This window comes from Schistocerca piceifrons, unplaced genomic scaffold (genome assembly GCF_021461385.2).
Source record: "Schistocerca piceifrons isolate TAMUIC-IGC-003096 unplaced genomic scaffold, iqSchPice1.1 HiC_scaffold_541, whole genome shotgun sequence".
Lineage (NCBI taxonomy): Eukaryota > Metazoa > Arthropoda > Insecta > Orthoptera > Acrididae > Schistocerca > Schistocerca piceifrons.
Genome location: NW_025728779.1, coordinates 100,609 through 124,995, shown reverse-complemented (window position 1 = coordinate 124,995; position 24,387 = coordinate 100,609). Strand labels below are relative to the sequence as shown.

The window sequence follows — 24,387 nt, the reverse complement described above, 5'->3', positions numbered from 1 at the left end:
TGGACCGGCGGAAGCTTTCTCACCTGGCTGACACGCGCCGCGCTTCCAGAAATTTGCGTAATTTGCGCGTTGCATCCTCGCCTGTCGTGTCCCCTCCCCTTCCCTTCCGTCCCGACTTTGCTCGACTGCCGCTCGCTGCCGCTCGGGTCGCGCTCCATATGACCGCACAAGCACGACAAACATCTGCGAGATGGGCGCGGGCCGAACCGGCGTGTCCGAGACGCCGTGTGCGGCCGTTCGGAGCTACTAGAGTAGAGCAGCGCTGCGCTGGAAAGGTGCGAAAACACGGACAGAGGACACAGGAGGTTCAACAAAGCATCCATCTCCTCTAGAGGCGAAAGATAAATTTTTGTTTACAAATTTGCAGATGTGCACTGCTACAAAACAATATGCCCGGACGTGTTTCACAACATTTCTGTCGTTTCATACTGTTTCGTTATTTGCAGACACACTTTGCTAATCTTCCTTGGCACACTCTTCTTCAAACGGAGTTCCTTAATATCGCATCTTACGATAGTTTAAAATCAGTATGGACGCATCTTCGTCACACAAGAAAGGTAGCATGAAAAGAGGGCTGGCAGGGGTAGCGACAAAAAAGCAAAAAATGAAGACAGCCAGAGTTCCCAGGCGGTCGCCGATCCGAATACTAACGTTGTTGCTTATCTTCGGTGATCGGACGAGAACGGCTGTTTTTTTTTTTTTTTTTTTTTTAATTTATGTATTTAGTTAGTTTTTCGAATTTAGCGCCGCTACAAAACAGTTGGCTCTGACGCGTTTCAAGGACACATCTGTCGATTCGTAGTGTTTCGTTAATTCCAACGACTTCCTAGCACTCTTCCTCCGCGCATTCTTGCTCAAACTGAGTTCATTACTGCAATTTCGTGTCTTACGTTTAGTACAGTACTTTAAAATGCTTGTGGAAGCATCTTTGTCACACCTGAAAGTTAGTATGAAAAAGAGGGCTGGCAGGTGTAGCGACGCAAAAATTAAAAAATGAGATAGAGCCAACAGCACCCGGTGTTCCCAGGCGGTCACCCATCCAAGTACTAACCGGGCCCGATGTTGCTTAACTTCGGTGATCGGACGAGAACCGGTGTATTCAACATGGTATGGCCGTTGGCGTCCTTATAATGTGGCCGCACGGCAGAGGAAGCCTTCGCCCCTTCTCCCAACACACGCAATCGCCGTTTTCCGTGGCACATTTGACGCAAAGCACGTCCTTCCACCGGCCACGTGGGTGACACGCACAACACAGGCTGCTCGTTGCGCCGCCTGTCATTTCTTGTTATCCGGCGCAGGGCCGGGCGTCGGGCGGGGGGAGGGGGGGCCTGCGCGGGGTGTGGCAGTGTCCTGCTGGACCGGCGGAAGCTTTCTCACCTGGCTGACACGCGCCGCGCTTCCAGAAATTTGCGTAATTTGCGCGTTGCATCCTCGCCTGTCGTGTCCCCTCCCCTTCCCTTCCGTCCCGACTTTGCTCGACTGCCGCTCGCTGCCGCTCGGGTCGCGCTCCATATGACCGCACAAGCACGACAAACATCTGCGAGATGGGCGCGGGCCGAACCGGCGTGTCCGAGACGCCGTGTGCGGCCGTTCGGAGCTACTAGAGTAGAGCAGCGCTGCGCTGGAAAGGTGCGAAAACACGGACAGAGGACACAGGAGGTTCAACAAAGCATCCATCTCCTCTAGAGGCGAAAGATAAATTTTTGTTTACAAATTTGCAGATGTGCACTGCTACAAAACAATATGCCCGGACGTGTTTCACAACATTTCTGTCGTTTCATACTGTTTCGTTATTTGCAGACACACTTTGCTAATCTTCCTTGGCACACTCTTCTTCAAACGGAGTTCCTTAATATCGCATCTTACGATAGTTTAAAATCAGTATGGACGCATCTTCGTCACACAAGAAAGGTAGCATGAAAAGAGGGCTGGCAGGGGTAGCGACAAAAAAGCAAAAAATGAAGACAGCCAGAGTTCCCAGGCGGTCGCCGATCCGAATACTAACGTTGTTGCTTATCTTCGGTGATCGGACGAGAACGGCTGTTTTTTTTTTTTTTTTTTTTAATTTATGTATTTAGTTAGTTTTTCGAATTTAGCGCCGCTACAAAACAGTTGGCTCTGACGCGTTTCAAGGACACATCTGTCGATTCGTAGTGTTTCGTTAATTCCAACGACTTCCTAGCACTCTTCCTCCGCGCATTCTTGCTCAAACTGAGTTCATTACTGCAATTTCGTGTCTTACGTTTAGTACAGTACTTTAAAATGCTTGTGGAAGCATCTTTGTCACACCTGAAAGTTAGTATGAAAAAGAGGGCTGGCAGGTGTAGCGACGCAAAAATTAAAAAATGAGATAGAGCCAACAGCACCCGGTGTTCCCAGGCGGTCACCCATCCAAGTACTAACCGGGCCCGATGTTGCTTAACTTCGGTGATCGGACGAGAACCGGTGTATTCAACATGGTATGGCCGTTGGCGTCCTTATAATGTGGCCGCACGGCAGAGGAAGCCTTCGCCCCTTCTCCCAACACACGCAATCGCCGTTTTCCGTGGCACATTTGACGCAAAGCACGTCCTTCCACCGCCACGTGGGTGACACGCACAACACAGGCTGCTCGTTGCGCCGCCTGTCATTTCTTGTTATCCGGCGCAGGGCCGGGCGTCGGGCGGGGGGAGGGGGGGCCTGCGCGGGGTGTGGCAGTGTCCTGCTGGACCGGCGGAAGCTTTCTCACCTGGCTGACACGCGCCGCGCTTCCAGAAATTTGCGTAATTTGCGCGTTGCATCCTCGCCTGTCGTGTCCCCTCCCCTTCCCTTCCGTCCCGACTTTGCTCGACTGCCGCTCGCTGCCGCTCGGGTCGCGCTCCATATGACCGCACAAGCACGACAAACATCTGCGAGATGGGCGCGGGCCGAACCGGCGTGTCCGAGACGCCGTGTGCGGCCGTTCGGAGCTACTAGAGTAGAGCAGCGCTGCGCTGGAAAGGTGCGAAAACACGGACAGAGGACACAGGAGGTTCAACAAAGCATCCATCTCCTCTAGAGGCGAAAGATAAATTTTTGTTTACAAATTTGCAGATGTGCACTGCTACAAAACAATATGCCCGGACGTGTTTCACAACATTTCTGTCGTTTCATACTGTTTCGTTATTTGCAGACACACTTTGCTAATCTTCCTTGGCACACTCTTCTTCAAACGGAGTTCCTTAATATCGCATCTTACGATAGTTTAAAATCAGTATGGACGCATCTTCGTCACACAAGAAAGGTAGCATGAAAAGAGGGCTGGCAGGGGTAGCGACAAAAAAGCAAAAAATGAAGACAGCCAGAGTTCCCAGGCGGTCGCCGATCCGAATACTAACGTTGTTGCTTATCTTCGGTGATCGGACGAGAACGGCTGTTTTTTTTTTTTTTTTTTTTTAATTTATGTATTTAGTTAGTTTTTCGAATTTAGCGCCGCTACAAAACAGTTGGCTCTGACGCGTTTCAAGGACACATCTGTCGATTCGTAGTGTTTCGTTAATTCCAACGACTTCCTAGCACTCTTCCTCCGCGCATTCTTGCTCAAACTGAGTTCATTACTGCAATTTCGTGTCTTACGTTTAGTACAGTACTTTAAAATGCTTGTGGAAGCATCTTTGTCACACCTGAAAGTTAGTATGAAAAAGAGGGCTGGCAGGTGTAGCGACGCAAAAATTAAAAAATGAGATAGAGCCAACAGCACCCGGTGTTCCCAGGCGGTCACCCATCCAAGTACTAACCGGGCCCGATGTTGCTTAACTTCGGTGATCGGACGAGAACCGGTGTATTCAACATGGTATGGCCGTTGGCGTCCTTATAATGTGGCCGCACGGCAGAGGAAGCCTTCGCCCCTTCTCCCAACACACGCAATCGCCGTTTTCCGTGGCACATTTGACGCAAAGCACGTCCTTCCACCGCCACGTGGGTGACACGCACAACACAGGCTGCTCGTTGCGCCGCCTGTCATTTCTTGTTATCCGGCGCAGGGCCGGGCGTCGGGCGGGGGGAGGGGGGGCCTGCGCGGGGTGTGGCAGTGTCCTGCTGGACCGGCGGAAGCTTTCTCACCTGGCTGACACGCGCCGCGCTTCCAGAAATTTGCGTAATTTGCGCGTTGCATCCTCGCCTGTCGTGTCCCCTCCCCTTCCCTTCCGTCCCGACTTTGCTCGACTGCCGCTCGCTGCCGCTCGGGTCGCGCTCCATATGACCGCACAAGCACGACAAACATCTGCGAGATGGGCGCGGGCCGAACCGGCGTGTCCGAGACGCCGTGTGCGGCCGTTCGGAGCTACTAGAGTAGAGCAGCGCTGCGCTGGAAAGGTGCGAAAACACGGACAGAGGACACAGGAGGTTCAACAAAGCATCCATCTCCTCTAGAGGCGAAAGATAAATTTTTGTTTACAAATTTGCAGATGTGCACTGCTACAAAACAATATGCCCGGACGTGTTTCACAACATTTCTGTCGTTTCATACTGTTTCGTTATTTGCAGACACACTTTGCTAATCTTCCTTGGCACACTCTTCTTCAAACGGAGTTCCTTAATATCGCATCTTACGATAGTTTAAAATCAGTATGGACGCATCTTCGTCACACAAGAAAGGTAGCATGAAAAGAGGGCTGGCAGGGGTAGCGACAAAAAAGCAAAAAATGAAGACAGCCAGAGTTCCCAGGCGGTCGCCGATCCGAATACTAACGTTGTTGCTTATCTTCGGTGATCGGACGAGAACGGCTGTTTTTTTTTTTTTTTTTTTTTAATTTATGTATTTAGTTAGTTTTTCGAATTTAGCGCCGCTACAAAACAGTTGGCTCTGACGCGTTTCAAGGACACATCTGTCGATTCGTAGTGTTTCGTTAATTCCAACGACTTCCTAGCACTCTTCCTCCGCGCATTCTTGCTCAAACTGAGTTCATTACTGCAATTTCGTGTCTTACGTTTAGTACAGTACTTTAAAATGCTTGTGGAAGCATCTTTGTCACACCTGAAAGTTAGTATGAAAAAGAGGGCTGGCAGGTGTAGCGACGCAAAAATTAAAAAATGAGATAGAGCCAACAGCACCCGGTGTTCCCAGGCGGTCACCCATCCAAGTACTAACCGGGCCCGATGTTGCTTAACTTCGGTGATCGGACGAGAACCGGTGTATTCAACATGGTATGGCCGTTGGCGTCCTTATAATGTGGCCGCACGGCAGAGGAAGCCTTCGCCCCTTCTCCCAACACACGCAATCGCCGTTTTCCGTGGCACATTTGACGCAAAGCACGTCCTTCCACCGCCACGTGGGTGACACGCACAACACAGGCTGCTCGTTGCGCCGCCTGTCATTTCTTGTTATCCGGCGCAGGGCCGGGCGTCGGGCGGGGGGAGGGGGGGCCTGCGCGGGGTGTGGCAGTGTCCTGCTGGACCGGCGGAAGCTTTCTCACCTGGCTGACACGCGCCGCGCTTCCAGAAATTTGCGTAATTTGCGCGTTGCATCCTCGCCTGTCGTGTCCCCTCCCCTTCCCTTCCGTCCCGACTTTGCTCGACTGCCGCTCGCTGCCGCTCGGGTCGCGCTCCATATGACCGCACAAGCACGACAAACATCTGCGAGATGGGCGCGGGCCGAACCGGCGTGTCCGAGACGCCGTGTGCGGCCGTTCGGAGCTACTAGAGTAGAGCAGCGCTGCGCTGGAAAGGTGCGAAAACACGGACAGAGGACACAGGAGGTTCAACAAAGCATCCATCTCCTCTAGAGGCGAAAGATAAATTTTTGTTTACAAATTTGCAGATGTGCACTGCTACAAAACAATATGCCCGGACGTGTTTCACAACATTTCTGTCGTTTCATACTGTTTCGTTATTTGCAGACACACTTTGCTAATCTTCCTTGGCACACTCTTCTTCAAACGGAGTTCCTTAATATCGCATCTTACGATAGTTTAAAATCAGTATGGACGCATCTTCGTCACACAAGAAAGGTAGCATGAAAAGAGGGCTGGCAGGGGTAGCGACAAAAAAGCAAAAAATGAAGACAGCCAGAGTTCCCAGGCGGTCGCCGATCCGAATACTAACGTTGTTGCTTATCTTCGGTGATCGGACGAGAACGGCTGTTTTTTTTTTTTTTTTTTTTTAATTTATGTATTTAGTTAGTTTTTCGAATTTAGCGCCGCTACAAAACAGTTGGCTCTGACGCGTTTCAAGGACACATCTGTCGATTCGTAGTGTTTCGTTAATTCCAACGACTTCCTAGCACTCTTCCTCCGCGCATTCTTGCTCAAACTGAGTTCATTACTGCAATTTCGTGTCTTACGTTTAGTACAGTACTTTAAAATGCTTGTGGAAGCATCTTTGTCACACCTGAAAGTTAGTATGAAAAAGAGGGCTGGCAGGTGTAGCGACGCAAAAATTAAAAAATGAGATAGAGCCAACAGCACCCGGTGTTCCCAGGCGGTCACCCATCCAAGTACTAACCGGGCCCGATGTTGCTTAACTTCGGTGATCGGACGAGAACCGGTGTATTCAACATGGTATGGCCGTTGGCGTCCTTATAATGTGGCCGCACGGCAGAGGAAGCCTTCGCCCCTTCTCCCAACACACGCAATCGCCGTTTTCCGTGGCACATTTGACGCAAAGCACGTCCTTCCACCGCCACGTGGGTGACACGCACAACACAGGCTGCTCGTTGCGCCGCCTGTCATTTCTTGTTATCCGGCGCAGGGCCGGGCGTCGGGCGGGGGGAGGGGGGGCCTGCGCGGGGTGTGGCAGTGTCCTGCTGGACCGGCGGAAGCTTTCTCACCTGGCTGACACGCGCCGCGCTTCCAGAAATTTGCGTAATTTGCGCGTTGCATCCTCGCCTGTCGTGTCCCCTCCCCTTCCCTTCCGTCCCGACTTTGCTCGACTGCCGCTCGCTGCCGCTCGGGTCGCGCTCCATATGACCGCACAAGCACGACAAACATCTGCGAGATGGGCGCGGGCCGAACCGGCGTGTCCGAGACGCCGTGTGCGGCCGTTCGGAGCTACTAGAGTAGAGCAGCGCTGCGCTGGAAAGGTGCGAAAACACGGACAGAGGACACAGGAGGTTCAACAAAGCATCCATCTCCTCTAGAGGCGAAAGATAAATTTTTGTTTACAAATTTGCAGATGTGCACTGCTACAAAACAATATGCCCGGACGTGTTTCACAACATTTCTGTCGTTTCATACTGTTTCGTTATTTGCAGACACACTTTGCTAATCTTCCTTGGCACACTCTTCTTCAAACGGAGTTCCTTAATATCGCATCTTACGATAGTTTAAAATCAGTATGGACGCATCTTCGTCACACAAGAAAGGTAGCATGAAAAGAGGGCTGGCAGGGGTAGCGACAAAAAAGCAAAAAATGAAGACAGCCAGAGTTCCCAGGCGGTCGCCGATCCGAATACTAACGTTGTTGCTTATCTTCGGTGATCGGACGAGAACGGCTGTTTTTTTTTTTTTTTTTTTTTAATTTATGTATTTAGTTAGTTTTTCGAATTTAGCGCCGCTACAAAACAGTTGGCTCTGACGCGTTTCAAGGACACATCTGTCGATTCGTAGTGTTTCGTTAATTCCAACGACTTCCTAGCACTCTTCCTCCGCGCATTCTTGCTCAAACTGAGTTCATTACTGCAATTTCGTGTCTTACGTTTAGTACAGTACTTTAAAATGCTTGTGGAAGCATCTTTGTCACACCTGAAAGTTAGTATGAAAAAGAGGGCTGGCAGGTGTAGCGACGCAAAAATTAAAAAATGAGATAGAGCCAACAGCACCCGGTGTTCCCAGGCGGTCACCCATCCAAGTACTAACCGGGCCCGATGTTGCTTAACTTCGGTGATCGGACGAGAACCGGTGTATTCAACATGGTATGGCCGTTGGCGTCCTTATAATGTGGCCGCACGGCAGAGGAAGCCTTCGCCCCTTCTCCCAACACACGCAATCGCCGTTTTCCGTGGCACATTTGACGCAAAGCACGTCCTTCCACCGCCACGTGGGTGACACGCACAACACAGGCTGCTCGTTGCGCCGCCTGTCATTTCTTGTTATCCGGCGCAGGGCCGGGCGTCGGGCGGGGGGAGGGGGGGCCTGCGCGGGGTGTGGCAGTGTCCTGCTGGACCGGCGGAAGCTTTCTCACCTGGCTGACACGCGCCGCGCTTCCAGAAATTTGCGTAATTTGCGCGTTGCATCCTCGCCTGTCGTGTCCCCTCCCCTTCCCTTCCGTCCCGACTTTGCTCGACTGCCGCTCGCTGCCGCTCGGGTCGCGCTCCATATGACCGCACAAGCACGACAAACATCTGCGAGATGGGCGCGGGCCGAACCGGCGTGTCCGAGACGCCGTGTGCGGCCGTTCGGAGCTACTAGAGTAGAGCAGCGCTGCGCTGGAAAGGTGCGAAAACACGGACAGAGGACACAGGAGGTTCAACAAAGCATCCATCTCCTCTAGAGGCGAAAGATAAATTTTTGTTTACAAATTTGCAGATGTGCACTGCTACAAAACAATATGCCCGGACGTGTTTCACAACATTTCTGTCGTTTCATACTGTTTCGTTATTTGCAGACACACTTTGCTAATCTTCCTTGGCACACTCTTCTTCAAACGGAGTTCCTTAATATCGCATCTTACGATAGTTTAAAATCAGTATGGACGCATCTTCGTCACACAAGAAAGGTAGCATGAAAAGAGGGCTGGCAGGGGTAGCGACAAAAAAGCAAAAAATGAAGACAGCCAGAGTTCCCAGGCGGTCGCCGATCCGAATACTAACGTTGTTGCTTATCTTCGGTGATCGGACGAGAACGGCTGTTTTTTTTTTTTTTTTTTTTTAATTTATGTATTTAGTTAGTTTTTCGAATTTAGCGCCGCTACAAAACAGTTGGCTCTGACGCGTTTCAAGGACACATCTGTCGATTCGTAGTGTTTCGTTAATTCCAACGACTTCCTAGCACTCTTCCTCCGCGCATTCTTGCTCAAACTGAGTTCATTACTGCAATTTCGTGTCTTACGTTTAGTACAGTACTTTAAAATGCTTGTGGAAGCATCTTTGTCACACCTGAAAGTTAGTATGAAAAAGAGGGCTGGCAGGTGTAGCGACGCAAAAATTAAAAAATGAGATAGAGCCAACAGCACCCGGTGTTCCCAGGCGGTCACCCATCCAAGTACTAACCGGGCCCGATGTTGCTTAACTTCGGTGATCGGACGAGAACCGGTGTATTCAACATGGTATGGCCGTTGGCGTCCTTATAATGTGGCCGCACGGCAGAGGAAGCCTTCGCCCCTTCTCCCAACACACGCAATCGCCGTTTTCCGTGGCACATTTGACGCAAAGCACGTCCTTCCACCGCCACGTGGGTGACACGCACAACACAGGCTGCTCGTTGCGCCGCCTGTCATTTCTTGTTATCCGGCGCAGGGCCGGGCGTCGGGCGGGGGGAGGGGGGGCCTGCGCGGGGTGTGGCAGTGTCCTGCTGGACCGGCGGAAGCTTTCTCACCTGGCTGACACGCGCCGCGCTTCCAGAAATTTGCGTAATTTGCGCGTTGCATCCTCGCCTGTCGTGTCCCCTCCCCTTCCCTTCCGTCCCGACTTTGCTCGACTGCCGCTCGCTGCCGCTCGGGTCGCGCTCCATATGACCGCACAAGCACGACAAACATCTGCGAGATGGGCGCGGGCCGAACCGGCGTGTCCGAGACGCCGTGTGCGGCCGTTCGGAGCTACTAGAGTAGAGCAGCGCTGCGCTGGAAAGGTGCGAAAACACGGACAGAGGACACAGGAGGTTCAACAAAGCATCCATCTCCTCTAGAGGCGAAAGATAAATTTTTGTTTACAAATTTGCAGATGTGCACTGCTACAAAACAATATGCCCGGACGTGTTTCACAACATTTCTGTCGTTTCATACTGTTTCGTTATTTGCAGACACACTTTGCTAATCTTCCTTGGCACACTCTTCTTCAAACGGAGTTCCTTAATATCGCATCTTACGATAGTTTAAAATCAGTATGGACGCATCTTCGTCACACAAGAAAGGTAGCATGAAAAGAGGGCTGGCAGGGGTAGCGACAAAAAAGCAAAAAATGAAGACAGCCAGAGTTCCCAGGCGGTCGCCGATCCGAATACTAACGTTGTTGCTTATCTTCGGTGATCGGACGAGAACGGCTGTTTTTTTTTTTTTTTTTTTTTAATTTATGTATTTAGTTAGTTTTTCGAATTTAGCGCCGCTACAAAACAGTTGGCTCTGACGCGTTTCAAGGACACATCTGTCGATTCGTAGTGTTTCGTTAATTCCAACGACTTCCTAGCACTCTTCCTCCGCGCATTCTTGCTCAAACTGAGTTCATTACTGCAATTTCGTGTCTTACGTTTAGTACAGTACTTTAAAATGCTTGTGGAAGCATCTTTGTCACACCTGAAAGTTAGTATGAAAAAGAGGGCTGGCAGGTGTAGCGACGCAAAAATTAAAAAATGAGATAGAGCCAACAGCACCCGGTGTTCCCAGGCGGTCACCCATCCAAGTACTAACCGGGCCCGATGTTGCTTAACTTCGGTGATCGGACGAGAACCGGTGTATTCAACATGGTATGGCCGTTGGCGTCCTTATAATGTGGCCGCACGGCAGAGGAAGCCTTCGCCCCTTCTCCCAACACACGCAATCGCCGTTTTCCGTGGCACATTTGACGCAAAGCACGTCCTTCCACCGCCACGTGGGTGACACGCACAACACAGGCTGCTCGTTGCGCCGCCTGTCATTTCTTGTTATCCGGCGCAGGGCCGGGCGTCGGGCGGGGGGAGGGGGGGCCTGCGCGGGGTGTGGCAGTGTCCTGCTGGACCGGCGGAAGCTTTCTCACCTGGCTGACACGCGCCGCGCTTCCAGAAATTTGCGTAATTTGCGCGTTGCATCCTCGCCTGTCGTGTCCCCTCCCCTTCCCTTCCGTCCCGACTTTGCTCGACTGCCGCTCGCTGCCGCTCGGGTCGCGCTCCATATGACCGCACAAGCACGACAAACATCTGCGAGATGGGCGCGGGCCGAACCGGCGTGTCCGAGACGCCGTGTGCGGCCGTTCGGAGCTACTAGAGTAGAGCAGCGCTGCGCTGGAAAGGTGCGAAAACACGGACAGAGGACACAGGAGGTTCAACAAAGCATCCATCTCCTCTAGAGGCGAAAGATAAATTTTTGTTTACAAATTTGCAGATGTGCACTGCTACAAAACAATATGCCCGGACGTGTTTCACAACATTTCTGTCGTTTCATACTGTTTCGTTATTTGCAGACACACTTTGCTAATCTTCCTTGGCACACTCTTCTTCAAACGGAGTTCCTTAATATCGCATCTTACGATAGTTTAAAATCAGTATGGACGCATCTTCGTCACACAAGAAAGGTAGCATGAAAAGAGGGCTGGCAGGGGTAGCGACAAAAAAGCAAAAAATGAAGACAGCCAGAGTTCCCAGGCGGTCGCCGATCCGAATACTAACGTTGTTGCTTATCTTCGGTGATCGGACGAGAACGGCTGTTTTTTTTTTTTTTTTAATTTATGTATTTAGTTAGTTTTTCGAATTTAGCGCCGCTACAAAACAGTTGGCTCTGACGCGTTTCAAGGACACATCTGTCGATTCGTAGTGTTTCGTTAATTCCAACGACTTCCTAGCACTCTTCCTCCGCGCATTCTTGCTCAAACTGAGTTCATTACTGCAATTTCGTGTCTTACGTTTAGTACAGTACTTTAAAATGCTTGTGGAAGCATCTTTGTCACACCTGAAAGTTAGTATGAAAAAGAGGGCTGGCAGGTGTAGCGACGCAAAAATTAAAAAATGAGATAGAGCCAACAGCACCTTTTTTTTTTTTTTTTTTGTAACGTATATAAACTTTTATTTACAAATTGTAACAATTACAAGTCTTTACATTTAAATGGTGTACTTGATTATTGAACGGTGATATTCACTGTCAAGGTTTCTGTTCTGATTGTTCTTTTTATAGTTCTTGGTCGAGTTACAACACGTTTATTCACTGAGTGTCCTTCATGTAGATTTTTCCTGTTTGATTTTTTTTTTTTATGTCTTTTAATTCCAAAGCTTGCGTTATTTCTATATATATATATATTTTTTTTTTTTAATTTACATGAAAAAAAAAAGGGAAAATTAAAAATTTGCTTCTATGCTATTTGAAATGCACCTATTTTGGCATGTTTGCTATATGTACCCAGAGGCGAAAAAGGGGATTATAAACCAGAAACATCTATGTGATTAAATTTGTGAATGCCGGGGATTATTAGTCGCAGAGAGGCATGCTACGATTGGCACATGATGGCACCCGGTGTTCCCAGGCGGTCACCCATCCAAGTACTAACCGGGCCCGATGTTGCTTAACTTCGGTGATCGGACGAGAACCGGTGTATTCAACATGGTATGGCCGTTGGCGTCCTTATAATGTGGCCGCACGGCAGAGGAAGCCTTCGCCCCTTCTCCCAACACACGCAATCGCCGTTTTCCGTGGCACATTTGACGCAAAGCACGTCCTTCCACCGCCACGTGGGTGACACGCACAACACAGGCTGCTCGTTGCGCCGCCTGTCATTTCTTGTTATCCGGCGCAGGGCCGGGCGTCGGGCGGGGGGAGGGGGGGCCTGCGCGGGGTGTGGCAGTGTCCTGCTGGACCGGCGGAAGCTTTCTCACCTGGCTGACACGCGCCGCGCTTCCAGAAATTTGCGTAATTTGCGCGTTGCATCCTCGCCTGTCGTGTCCCCTCCCCTTCCCTTCCGTCCCGACTTTGCTCGACTGCCGCTCGCTGCCGCTCGGGTCGCGCTCCATATGACCGCACAAGCACGACAAACATCTGCGAGATGGGCGCGGGCCGAACCGGCGTGTCCGAGACGCCGTGTGCGGCCGTTCGGAGCTACTAGAGTAGAGCAGCGCTGCGCTGGAAAGGTGCGAAAACACGGACAGAGGACACAGGAGGTTCAACAAAGCATCCATCTCCTCTAGAGGCGAAAGATAAATTTTTGTTTACAAATTTGCAGATGTGCACTGCTACAAAACAATATGCCCGGACGTGTTTCACAACATTTCTGTCGTTTCATACTGTTTCGTTATTTGCAGACACACTTTGCTAATCTTCCTTGGCACACTCTTCTTCAAACGGAGTTCCTTAATATCGCATCTTACGATAGTTTAAAATCAGTATGGACGCATCTTCGTCACACAAGAAAGGTAGCATGAAAAGAGGGCTGGCAGGGGTAGCGACAAAAAAGCAAAAAATGAAGACAGCCAGAGTTCCCAGGCGGTCGCCGATCCGAATACTAACGTTGTTGCTTATCTTCGGTGATCGGACGAGAACGGCTGTTTTTTTTTTTTTTTTTTTTTAATTTATGTATTTAGTTAGTTTTTCGAATTTAGCGCCGCTACAAAACAGTTGGCTCTGACGCGTTTCAAGGACACATCTGTCGATTCGTAGTGTTTCGTTAATTCCAACGACTTCCTAGCACTCTTCCTCCGCGCATTCTTGCTCAAACTGAGTTCATTACTGCAATTTCGTGTCTTACGTTTAGTACAGTACTTTAAAATGCTTGTGGAAGCATCTTTGTCACACCTGAAAGTTAGTATGAAAAAGAGGGCTGGCAGGTGTAGCGACGCAAAAATTAAAAAATGAGATAGAGCCAACAGCACCCGGTGTTCCCAGGCGGTCACCCATCCAAGTACTAACCGGGCCCGATGTTGCTTAACTTCGGTGATCGGACGAGAACCGGTGTATTGCTTAACTTCGGTGATCGGACGAGAACCGGTGTATTTTTTTTTTTTTTTTTTTTATTTTTTTTTTTTTTTTTTTTTTTTTTTTTTTTTTATTTTTTTTTTTTTTTTTTTTTTGTGTTTCGTTATCTCCAACGAGTTCCTAGCACTATTCCTCGGCGCATTCTTGCTCAAACTGAGTTCATTACTGTAATTTCGTGTCTTATGTTCAGTGCAGTACTTTAAAATGCTTGTGGAAGCATCTTTGTCACACCTGAAAGTTAGTATGAAAAAGAGGCCTGGCAGGTGTAGCGACGTAAAAATTAAAAAATGAGATAGAGCCAACAGCACCCGGTGTTCCCAGGCGGTCACCCATCCAAGTACTAACCGGGCCCGATGTTGCTTAACTTCGGTGATCGGACGAGAACCGGTGTATTTTTTTTTTTTTTTTTTTTTTTTTTTTTTTATTTATTTTTTTTTATTTTTTTTTATTTATTTTTTTTTTTTTTATTTCTTCCTTTTTTTTTTTTTTTTTTATTTTTTTTTTTTTTGCTAAAACTGGAACCTCATCCTATTACTCAGTTACTCTCTTTCTGTAACTTTATCCATTTTATTACTTTTTCCAAAAATAGTCTTACGTATACTAGTTTACAGGCTGGCACATAACAAAGATAGACAAATGAATGGAGACTGGTTATATTTCACCAGCTAACACTAACTATATATCTAAACTTAATTTGATAAACCTGCGCGTAAGACGCAAATAAGGTCAGTGTGCGTATCATCAAAGCTCAATTGCGAGACTGAAAGACCATTGATACAAATAAAAGGGGCTCGGAATCATCTTACAGTTGTTTCGCATACGCATGATGCAATGCAGATGATAAAAAATTAGCAAAATATTCTTTGTGTTTATTACTATTTTTGATCTTACAATATTGGTCCCAAATATGAGTCAAAAAGGTGAGCCCATCGTGAATTTGCCGGTCAATAAGGGCGTAAACAGTATGGCCCAACAACCACACAGCAGTATTGTGTTTTGGCCGCGGGAAATATTTGAAATCAGGTACAATGACACTATCGACTGAGACGTGCGCCGGAGTAGTTCGCGTGATGAGAGCCACCATTATCTGGCAAGTCCTCCACACATCGGAAGCAGCTTGGCATTGCAGACGGTGTTCTCTGGTGTCAGGCATGCCACATCTGCTACAGTTGGGGGAGGCAAGAAGTTGAATATCGGCTAAACGCTGATTGGTAGGCAGTGTGTTGTTGACTAGTTTGTACCACAGCGCAGACACGTCGGACGGCAGAATACTGCTATTAACATTTGACCACACCTGCTTCCAGTTAACAGTAGGTAAGCGGACTTCCAATTTACTAGGGGGGGGTTGTCCCATCAATTCAATATAGAGTTGCCGTGCTGTCCTGTGTGGATTCGTGGCCGTGCGGAGGACGTAGCTTTTATTTAGAATATAGTCTCGTACAAAGGACATACGGTAAGGGATGTTGGCCACCGATACTGGGGCGCTTTCAGATTCTGGCCGATAGATTTCTAGCAGGGATGCTGTCGATCCATCGGGAAAGCCGGCCTGCATTTCAGCGGTGCGGTTGACGAGCAACGCTGCACATTTGCGACTGAAGTCTACTAGCCCGAGTCCTCCATGTGACGGGTCCAAGACACAAACTGCTGCTCGCACTTTAAAAATTTCGTGGCGCCAGAGTAGCCAGTATACTGCCTGAGATATAGCGCGTCCTATTTGTTTTGGCACGCTAAGCAACTGCGCCATATACCACGCCTTGGAGAGAATAAAGGAATTGATTAGTTTGACTTTCTGGTGCAAGTTAAGGTGTCGGGTTGCGTGGCATTTGCAGAGGCCCTTAATGGAGTTGAGAATTCTTCTCCAATTTCGTGCTTGCATATGCTGTGGGCACGCAGTTATGTCTAGACCCAATACTTGATGGTCTCTCACTATTCTGTACCATGGGCGGACAATATCGGTGGCTAGCAGACCCAGTGGAAGTAGAACAGTTTTATTAGTATTTATCGCTGCTCCAGACGCACTTTCATACTGATGAAGGGAGGCGCGTATCGAGTCTATGTCTGCTGTGTGGTCAATGAAAGCGCCTACGTCATCTGCGTATGCCACACATTTAAAGGAAGCATTGTGTATTTGTACACCTTTTGACGTCCTGCCTATTGTTCTGAGAAGCGGGTCTATGGCGATCACGAATAAGAACATTGACAGCGGACACCCTTGCCTGACAGAGCGGCAGATAGGTATCGGTTTAGTTTGCCATCCGTTTAATGTGACTATTGATCTTGCTCCCGTGAGAATATTTTCAATAATTTTGATAAATTCTCGGCCGAATCCCATTTTTGTCATGACCTGTAGCAAGTATTTGTGGCTTATGCGATCGAAAGCGTTCGCAAAGTCAATGGATAGAATAGCTGTCGATAATTTATGGACTGCCGTGTGAGCTACTATGTCTCGGTATAAGGACGCTGCGTGGAAAATATTGTGGTGTGTTACTCCGCACGTTTGGTAAGAGCTGATAGCTTTGTTCATGACTGGCTTCATCTTTGCTGCAAGGCACCTTGCAACGATTTTGTAGTCAGTATTGAGTAACGTGATGGGCCGGAAATCTTGGACGCGACATGTATGTTGCGTTTTTGGGACGAGCACAACTCGACCTTCCAGAAATTTTGCGGGAATATCGATGCCACGAATTACTTCATTTACTATGTCGGTGAGTTTTTGCCCAAAGATGTCCCAGTAGACCTGATAGAATTCGGTTGGCAGGCCATCAGGTCCCGGCGACTTTCCTTTAGAGCACGATTGTACAATAGGTTTTGTGTTCTGTACTGTCATCTCTGCTATCAACTGTTCTCGGTCCGCGTTCGTAATGTCAGTCTGCAGGTCGCATAACAAATTATTTAGCGCTACGTCGTCTGTCGCAACGTCTCGAAATAAGTCCGTGTAATGGGCTGTAATATGTTGGAGAATGTCTATTTTCCGCGTAAGGCGCTCGCCCGACGCAGTTGTTATCGATTCTACATGTTTACGCCTTGCCCGTGTTTTTTCACGCGCGAGATGATAGGACGACGGTTCTTCGTCGTCCAGAGCGCACAAGGCGCGACTTCGGACCAAAATTCCTTTTGCCTTTTCGTTATGTATACGGAGAATCTTTGCTTTAATACGATTTAAGCGAAGGCGGAGATTTTCATTTGGTCCGACGGGGGCGTTTAACGCGTCTTTGAGGCATTGTTGGTAAAATTCTGTTGTGCGCTGCGTCCAGAAGGCTACCTCCTGGCTATAACATTGAGCAATCATCCTAATTTGCGGCTTTGCGTAGAAAGTCCACCACTCTAGTGCTGAGCTGTAGTTTTTCTCTTTCTGCAGGCAAAGCTGCCATACAGATTGCATTTTCGAGCGGAAGTCTGCCGCGGCAAGATGTTTCGTATTAAGCTTCCACAACCTGGGAGTAGGTGTTTCATTTGTACGCTGTAGGTGAATGGCAGTAACATAACCGCAATGGTCGCTAAACGCGACAGGGATGATGTCTACGCTATTTAGGTTGTTTGCAATCTGTTGAGAGACGTATATGCGGTCTATCCTGCTTGCTCCACTATTGTATATGTGCGTGTACTGCGTTGTATGTGGGTGGAGGAGACGCCACGTGTCTCGCAGATCTTTGGCGGTCAACAGTTTCACTAATTCAGGACACATAGTGGCCGTAGGGTGCTGGTCGGATGAGTGTGTTACACAGTTAAAATCGCCACCGAGAATTATTGGACGTGTGGTATCAAACAAGGGAACTATCTCGTGATTGAAAAATGCTGCGCGCATTCGTCTATTATCTGTCCCTGAGGGGGCGTAAATATTGATAAATCTCATGCTTTGTATATTGCACGCAATTGCGCGTCCGCTTGGCAACGTTTGGACATTGTCTGGCTCTAGGGAATTTTTATATAAAATCGCGGTACCGCATTTTATATTATTGTTAATGTTATAAATAACATCATATCCATTTATGTTATTGAGGATGTTTGCGGTAACTTCCTGAAGGAATATTATGTCAAAACGACTGTAATGTACAAAATCGACTAGGGATAAAATTTTGTGCACTGCAGAAATCCCGTTTATATTTAAGGTAAGAATAGATAAATCTTTTATTTGCGTATGACAGGCAGGCATTGGAAGTGGAGAAAGAAACAGAGAAACATTAGCTACGGGAGACGGGTTATAAATGGAGATAATTCATTCTGCGAATGGTTTGTTTTGTATGTGACGAGTATTGCAACTAAATTTTCAAACGAGTTTATACTCAAACATCTTCGGACCAAACAGTACTGCGTTGTTGATCTGAGCGGGGAGGATCATTGTTGGTTTCCATCGGTACGTGCGTATGTGGCGAATCGATTTGCATGGCATGGACGGCACGAATGTCGTCCGTCGGGACGTGGGCTGTGTGCCGAGCACGACATTCGTGCATTTCCTCTGCCTTTCTTTTAATTGGCGCTGATAATACAGCCTCAGTTGCGAGCGGTTGTACGCTGATTTCTTTCTCTTGCTTATTTAGAAATTCCCTTAGATGTCGAACAGTTGCGTCGCGCCGGCGATCTGCTTCTGTTTCATGCGACGCAACAGGGGCGACAGTCACAGGGCATTGTTGATCGGATTTAGAACTTACATCCGAAATTCCGTTTCCACGTCCGCGTCGATGTTTCCTTTTCGAAGATTTATTCGGTGAATGGCTCACCGATCTCCTACTCGGGGATGGACTGGGGTCTTTACGTGAAACACGCTTTTCTGAGGGGACAGCAGCAGGGCTGCGTCCACTCTCTGAATTTTGCGTGTTGGTCGGAAAAATATCTGATTCAGTATCGTCACTTTTTGGCGGCTCTGGGTGAACGTCAGCCACAACCGTAACGTTTGTCACATTATTGCGGAGAGAATTTTCTGGAATGACGGCTTTTTCATCAATTTCTGTTATGTCCATGACATTGTCCGTGTTCGCCGGGGTCGCAGCCGATTCGCACGCAGCCTCTGTCACAGGGAGTGACGAGGGTCGAATCGGAGCAACACCCAACGCTACAGACGCATACGAAATTTTCTGCGTTTGTGCGCTATCACCGCCGAGCGGGAGCTGCACAGGGCGACGTCTGTTCGGACAATTTTGTCGAAAATGATCTGTTGCATTGCAGTACGAGCACGTCTGTGGCTGTCCATTGTATGATATAAAAGCCCTGTAACCGCCTATGACAAGAAAGGACGGGATGTGCTGTTTCAGTTCAATAAGAACACTTCTTACTCCGTTGTAAACTTGTAGTCGGAAACCACTACCCCATTTCTCATTCGTCACTGAAAGCACATTCCCATACGGCATGAGACCACGAGCGATCATTTGCGTAGGTATTTCAAAGGGAAGATTGAAAATACGAACTTGACGAATACCGTAACCCGCGTGGCACACGGTCACGTCGCAAACGCTTCCGTCACGATATTTAAACTTGCGTTTTCCACCGTTTTCCTGCACGATCTTTTCGCACATTTCCGGATCATTGAATTTCATAAACAGGGTTCCGGTAATAAAGTCCCACTGGACTCCGTACGTTTCGGTGTCGGTAAGACCGAGTTCGTCAATAATCCAGTCGTGAGCCTCGTATGCCGTAGGGCGTACAGCTTCCTTGTCGAAAATAACGTTCAATGTGTTCGATCTGTTTACGTTTTCCATTTTCAAACCGTTACTCAACAACTACGCAAAAAAACGCGCAAAAATGAGAAACTCGACAGCGGAACGCAACGCGGCGATGCCAACAGAGCGGCCGCTAGCCGTGCACTGACGAGCTATCAGAGGGCGGCTGAGCAAGATAACTGACAGTCGTAATTGAAACAGCATCTCTGGGCACAGACGTAGTATACACGGCTGCCGATTGCTTAACTTCGGTGATCGGACGAGAACCGGTGTATTCAACATGGTATGGCCGTTGGCGTCCTTATAATGTGGCCGCACGGCAGAGGAAGCCTTCGCCCCTTCTCCCAACACACGCAATCGCCGTTTTCCGTGGCACATTTGACGCAAAGCACGTCCTTCCACCGCCACGTGGGTGACACGCACAACACAGGCTGCTCGTTGCGCCGCCTGTCATTTCTTGTTATCCGGCGCAGGGCCGGGCGTCGGGCGGGGGGAGGGGGGGCCTGCGCGGGGTGTGGCAGTGTCCTGCTGGACCGGCGGAAGCTTTCTCACCTGGCTGACACGCGCCGCGCTTCCAGAAATTTGCGTAATTTGCGCGTTGCATCCTCGCCTGTCGTGTCCCCTCCCCTTCCCTTCCGTCCCGACTTTGCTCGACTGCCGCTCGCTGCCGCTCGGGTCGCGCTCCATATGACCGCACAAGCACGACAAACATCTGCGAGATGGGCGCGGGCCGAACCGGCGTGTCCGAGACGCCGTGTGCGGCCGTTCGGAGCTACTAGAGTAGAGCAGCGCTGCGCTGGAAAGGTGCGAAAACACGGACAGAGGACACAGGAGGTTCAACAAAGCATCCATCTCCTCTAGAGGCGAAAGATAAATTTTTGTTTACAAATTTGCAGATGTGCACTGCTACAAAACAATATGCCCGGACGTGTTTCACAACATTTCTGTCGTTTCATACTGTTTCGTTATTTGCAGACACACTTTGCTAATCTTCCTTGGCACACTCTTCTTCAAACGGAGTTCCTTAATATCGCATCTTACGATAGTTTAAAATCAGTATGGACGCATCTTCGTCACACAAGAAAGGTAGCATGAAAAGAGGGCTGGCAGGGGTAGCGACAAAAAAGCAAAAAATGAAGACAGCCAGAGTTCCCAGGCGGTCGCCGATCCGAATACTAACGTTGTTGCTTATCTTCGGTGATCGGACGAGAACGGCTGTTTTTTTTTTTTTTTTTTTTTAATTTATGTATTTAGTTAGTTTTTCGAATTTAGCGCCGCTACAAAACAGTTGGCTCTGACGCGTTTCAAGGACACATCTGTCGATTCGTAGTGTTTCGTTAATTCCAACGACTTCCTAGCACTCTTCCTCCGCGCATTCTTGCTCAAACTGAGTTCATTACTGCAATTTCGTGTCTTACGTTTAGTACAGTACTTTAAAATGCTTGTGGAAGCATCTTTGTCACACCTGAAAGTTAGTATGAAAAAGAGGGCTGGCAGGTGTAGCGACGCAAAAATTAAAAAATGAGATAGAGCCAACAGCACCCGGTGTTCCCAGGCGGTCACCCATCCAAGTACTAACCGGGCCCGATGTTGCTTAACTTCGGTGATCGGACGAGAACCGGTGTATTCAACATGGTATGGCCGTTGGCGTCCTTATAATGTGGCCGCACGGCAGAGGAAGCCTTCGCCCCTTCTCCCAACACACGCAATCGCCGTTTTCCGTGGCACATTTGACGCAAAGCACGTCCTTCCACCGCCACGTGGGTGACACGCACAACACAGGCTGCTCGTTGCGCCGCCTGTCATTTCTTGTTATCCGGCGCAGGGCCGGGCGTCGGGCGGGGGGAGGGGGGGCCTGCGCGGGGTGTGGCAGTGTCCTGCTGGACCGGCGGAAGCTTTCTCACCTGGCTGACACGCGCCGCGCTTCCAGAAATTTGCGTAATTTGCGCGTTGCATCCTCGCCTGTCGTGTCCCCTCCCCTTCCCTTCCGTCCCGACTTTGCTCGACTGCCGCTCGCTGCCGCTCGGGTCGCGCTCCATATGACCGCACAAGCACGACAAACATCTGCGAGATGGGCGCGGGCCGAACCGGCGTGTCCGAGACGCCGTGTGCGGCCGTTCGGAGCTACTAGAGTAGAGCAGCGCTGCGCTGGAAAGGTGCGAAAACACGGACAGAGGACACAGGAGGTTCAACAAAGCATCCATCTCCTCTAGAGGCGAAAGATAAATTTTTGTTTACAAATTTGCAGATGTGCACTGCTACAAAACAATATGCCCGGACGTGTTTCACAACATTTCTGTCGTTTCATACTGTTTCGTTATTTGCAGACACACTTTGCTAATCTTCCTTGGCACACTCTTCTTCAAACGGAGTTCCTTAATATCGCATCTTACGATAGTTTAAAATCAGTATGGACGCATCTTCGTCACACAAGAAAGGTAGCATGAAAAGAGGGCTGGCAGGGGTAGCGACAAAAAAGCAAAAAATGAAGACAGCCAGAGTTCCCAGGCGGTCGCCGATCCGAATACTAACGTTGTTGCTTATCTTCGGTGATCGGACGAGAACGGCTGTTTTTTTTTTTTTTTTTTTTTAATTTATGTATTTAGTTAGTTTTTCGAATTTAGCGCCGCTACAAAACAGTTGGCTCTGACGCGTTTCAAGGACACATCTGTCGATTCGTAGTGTTTCGTTAATTCCAACGACTTCCTAGCACTCTTCCTCCGCGCATTCTTGCTCAAACTGAGTTCATTACTGCAATTTCGTGTCTTACGTTTAGTACAGTACTTTAAAATGCTTGTGGAAGCATCTTTGTCACACCTGAAAGTTAGTATGAAAAAGAGGGCTGGCAGGTGTAGCGACGCAAAAATTAAAAAATGAGATAGAGCCAACAGCACCCGGTGTTCCCAGGCGGTCACCCATCCAAGTACTAACCGGGCCCGATGTTGCTTAACTTCGGTGATCGGACGAGAACCGGTGTATTCAACATGGTATGGCCGTTGGCGTCCTTATAATGTGGCCGCACGGCAGAGGAAGCCTTCGCCCCTTCTCCCAACACACGCAATCGCCGTTTTCCGTGGCACATTTGACGCAAAGCACGTCCTTCCACCGCCACGTGGGTGACACGCACAACACAGGCTGCTCGTTGCGCCGCCTGTCATTTCTTGTTATCCGGCGCAGGGCCGGGCGTCGGGCGGGGGGAGGGGGGGCCTGCGCGGGGTGTGGCAGTGTCCTGCTGGACCGGCGGAAGCTTTCTCACCTGGCTGACACGCGCCGCGCTTCCAGAAATTTGCGTAATTTGCGCGTTGCATCCTCGCCTGTCGTGTCCCCTCCCCTTCCCTTCCGTCCCGACTTTGCTCGACTGCCGCTCGCTGCCGCTCGGGTCGCGCTCCATATGACCGCACAAGCACGACAAACATCTGCGAGATGGGCGCGGGCCGAACCGGCGTGTCCGAGACGCCGTGTGCGGCCGTTCGGAGCTACTAGAGTAGAGCAGCGCTGCGCTGGAAAGGTGCGAAAACACGGACAGAGGACACAGGAGGTTCAACAAAGCATCCATCTCCTCTAGAGGCGAAAGATAAATTTTTGTTTACAAATTTGCAGATGTGCACTGCTACAAAACAATATGCCCGGACGTGTTTCACAACATTTCTGTCGTTTCATACTGTTTCGTTATTTGCAGACACACTTTGCTAATCTTCCTTGGCACACTCTTCTTCAAACGGAGTTCCTTAATATCGCATCTTACGATAGTTTAAAATCAGTATGGACGCATCTTCGTCACACAAGAAAGGTAGCATGAAAAGAGGGCTGGCAGGGGTAGCGACAAAAAAGCAAAAAATGAAGACAGCCAGAGTTCCCAGGCGGTCGCCGATCCGAATACTAACGTTGTTGCTTATCTTCGGTGATCGGACGAGAACGGCTGTTTTTTTTTTTTTTTTTTTTTAATTTATGTATTTAGTTAGTTTTTCGAATTTAGCGCCGCTACAAAACAGTTGGCTCTGACGCGTTTCAAGGACACATCTGTCGATTCGTAGTGTTTCGTTAATTCCAACGACTTCCTAGCACTCTTCCTCCGCGCATTCTTGCTCAAACTGAGTTCATTACTGCAATTTCGTGTCTTACGTTTAGTACAGTACTTTAAAATGCTTGTGGAAGCATCTTTGTCACACCTGAAAGTTAGTATGAAAAAGAGGGCTGGCAGGTGTAGCGACGCAAAAATTAAAAAATGAGATAGAGCCAACAGCACCCGGTGTTCCCAGGCGGTCACCCATCCAAGTACTAACCGGGCCCGATGTTGCTTAACTTCGGTGATCGGACGAGAACCGGTGTATTCAACATGGTATGGCCGTTGGCGTCCTTATAATGTGGCCGCACGGCAGAGGAAGCCTTCGCCCCTTCTCCCAACACACGCAATCGCCGTTTTCCGTGGCACATTTGACGCAAAGCACGTCCTTCCACCGCCACGTGGGTGACACGCACAACACAGGCTGCTCGTTGCGCCGCCTGTCATTTCTTGTTATCCGGCGCAGGGCCGGGCGTCGGGCGGGGGGAGGGGGGGCCTGCGCGGGGTGTGGCAGTGTCCTGCTGGACCGGCGGAAGCTTTCTCACCTGGCTGACACGCGCCGCGCTTCCAGAAATTTGCGTAATTTGCGCGTTGCATCCTCGCCTGTCGTGTCCCCTCCCCTTCCCTTCCGTCCCGACTTTGCTCGACTGCCGCTCGCTGCCGCTCGGGTCGCGCTCCATATGACCGCACAAGCACGACAAACATCTGCGAGATGGGCGCGGGCCGAACCGGCGTGTCCGAGACGCCGTGTGCGGCCGTTCGGAGCTACTAGAGTAGAGCAGCGCTGCGCTGGAAAGGTGCGAAAACACGGACAGAGGACACAGGAGGTTCAACAAAGCATCCATCTCCTCTAGAGGCGAAAGATAAATTTTTGTTTACAAATTTGCAGATGTGCACTGCTACAAAACAATA

General features: G+C 49.4%; 12 non-coding genes across 12 annotated transcripts; all 12 read right to left on the bottom strand.

Moving 5' to 3' along the window:
* Window positions 1-1,002: 1,002 nt before the first annotated feature.
* Window positions 1,003-1,121, bottom strand: LOC124757040. Its single transcript, XR_007012372.1, has one exon. It is a non-coding gene; the product is annotated as a 5S ribosomal RNA (ribosomal RNA).
* A 1,233-nt stretch (window positions 1,122-2,354) lies between these two features.
* Window positions 2,355-2,473, bottom strand: LOC124757038. Its single transcript, XR_007012371.1, has one exon. It is a non-coding gene; the product is annotated as a 5S ribosomal RNA (ribosomal RNA).
* Window positions 2,474-3,706: 1,233 nt separating this feature from the next.
* LOC124757037 lies at window positions 3,707-3,825 on the bottom strand. Its single transcript, XR_007012370.1, has one exon. It is a non-coding gene; the product is annotated as a 5S ribosomal RNA (ribosomal RNA).
* A 1,233-nt stretch (window positions 3,826-5,058) lies between these two features.
* LOC124757036 lies at window positions 5,059-5,177 on the bottom strand. Its single transcript, XR_007012369.1, has one exon. It is a non-coding gene; the product is annotated as a 5S ribosomal RNA (ribosomal RNA).
* A 1,233-nt stretch (window positions 5,178-6,410) lies between these two features.
* On the bottom strand, window positions 6,411-6,529 carry LOC124757035. The gene has a single exon (XR_007012368.1). It is a non-coding gene; the product is annotated as a 5S ribosomal RNA (ribosomal RNA).
* Window positions 6,530-7,762: 1,233 nt separating this feature from the next.
* LOC124757034 lies at window positions 7,763-7,881 on the bottom strand. The gene has a single exon (XR_007012367.1). It is a non-coding gene; the product is annotated as a 5S ribosomal RNA (ribosomal RNA).
* Window positions 7,882-9,114: 1,233 nt separating this feature from the next.
* On the bottom strand, window positions 9,115-9,233 carry LOC124757033. Its single transcript, XR_007012366.1, has one exon. It is a non-coding gene; the product is annotated as a 5S ribosomal RNA (ribosomal RNA).
* Window positions 9,234-10,466: 1,233 nt separating this feature from the next.
* On the bottom strand, window positions 10,467-10,585 carry LOC124757032. Its single transcript, XR_007012365.1, has one exon. It is a non-coding gene; the product is annotated as a 5S ribosomal RNA (ribosomal RNA).
* A 1,706-nt stretch (window positions 10,586-12,291) lies between these two features.
* On the bottom strand, window positions 12,292-12,410 carry LOC124756984. Its single transcript, XR_007012330.1, has one exon. It is a non-coding gene; the product is annotated as a 5S ribosomal RNA (ribosomal RNA).
* Window positions 12,411-20,942: 8,532 nt separating this feature from the next.
* Window positions 20,943-21,061, bottom strand: LOC124757031. Its single transcript, XR_007012364.1, has one exon. It is a non-coding gene; the product is annotated as a 5S ribosomal RNA (ribosomal RNA).
* A 1,233-nt stretch (window positions 21,062-22,294) lies between these two features.
* LOC124757029 lies at window positions 22,295-22,413 on the bottom strand. Its single transcript, XR_007012362.1, has one exon. It is a non-coding gene; the product is annotated as a 5S ribosomal RNA (ribosomal RNA).
* Window positions 22,414-23,646: 1,233 nt separating this feature from the next.
* Window positions 23,647-23,765, bottom strand: LOC124757027. The gene has a single exon (XR_007012361.1). It is a non-coding gene; the product is annotated as a 5S ribosomal RNA (ribosomal RNA).
* Between the last annotated feature and the right edge of the window lie 622 nt (window positions 23,766-24,387).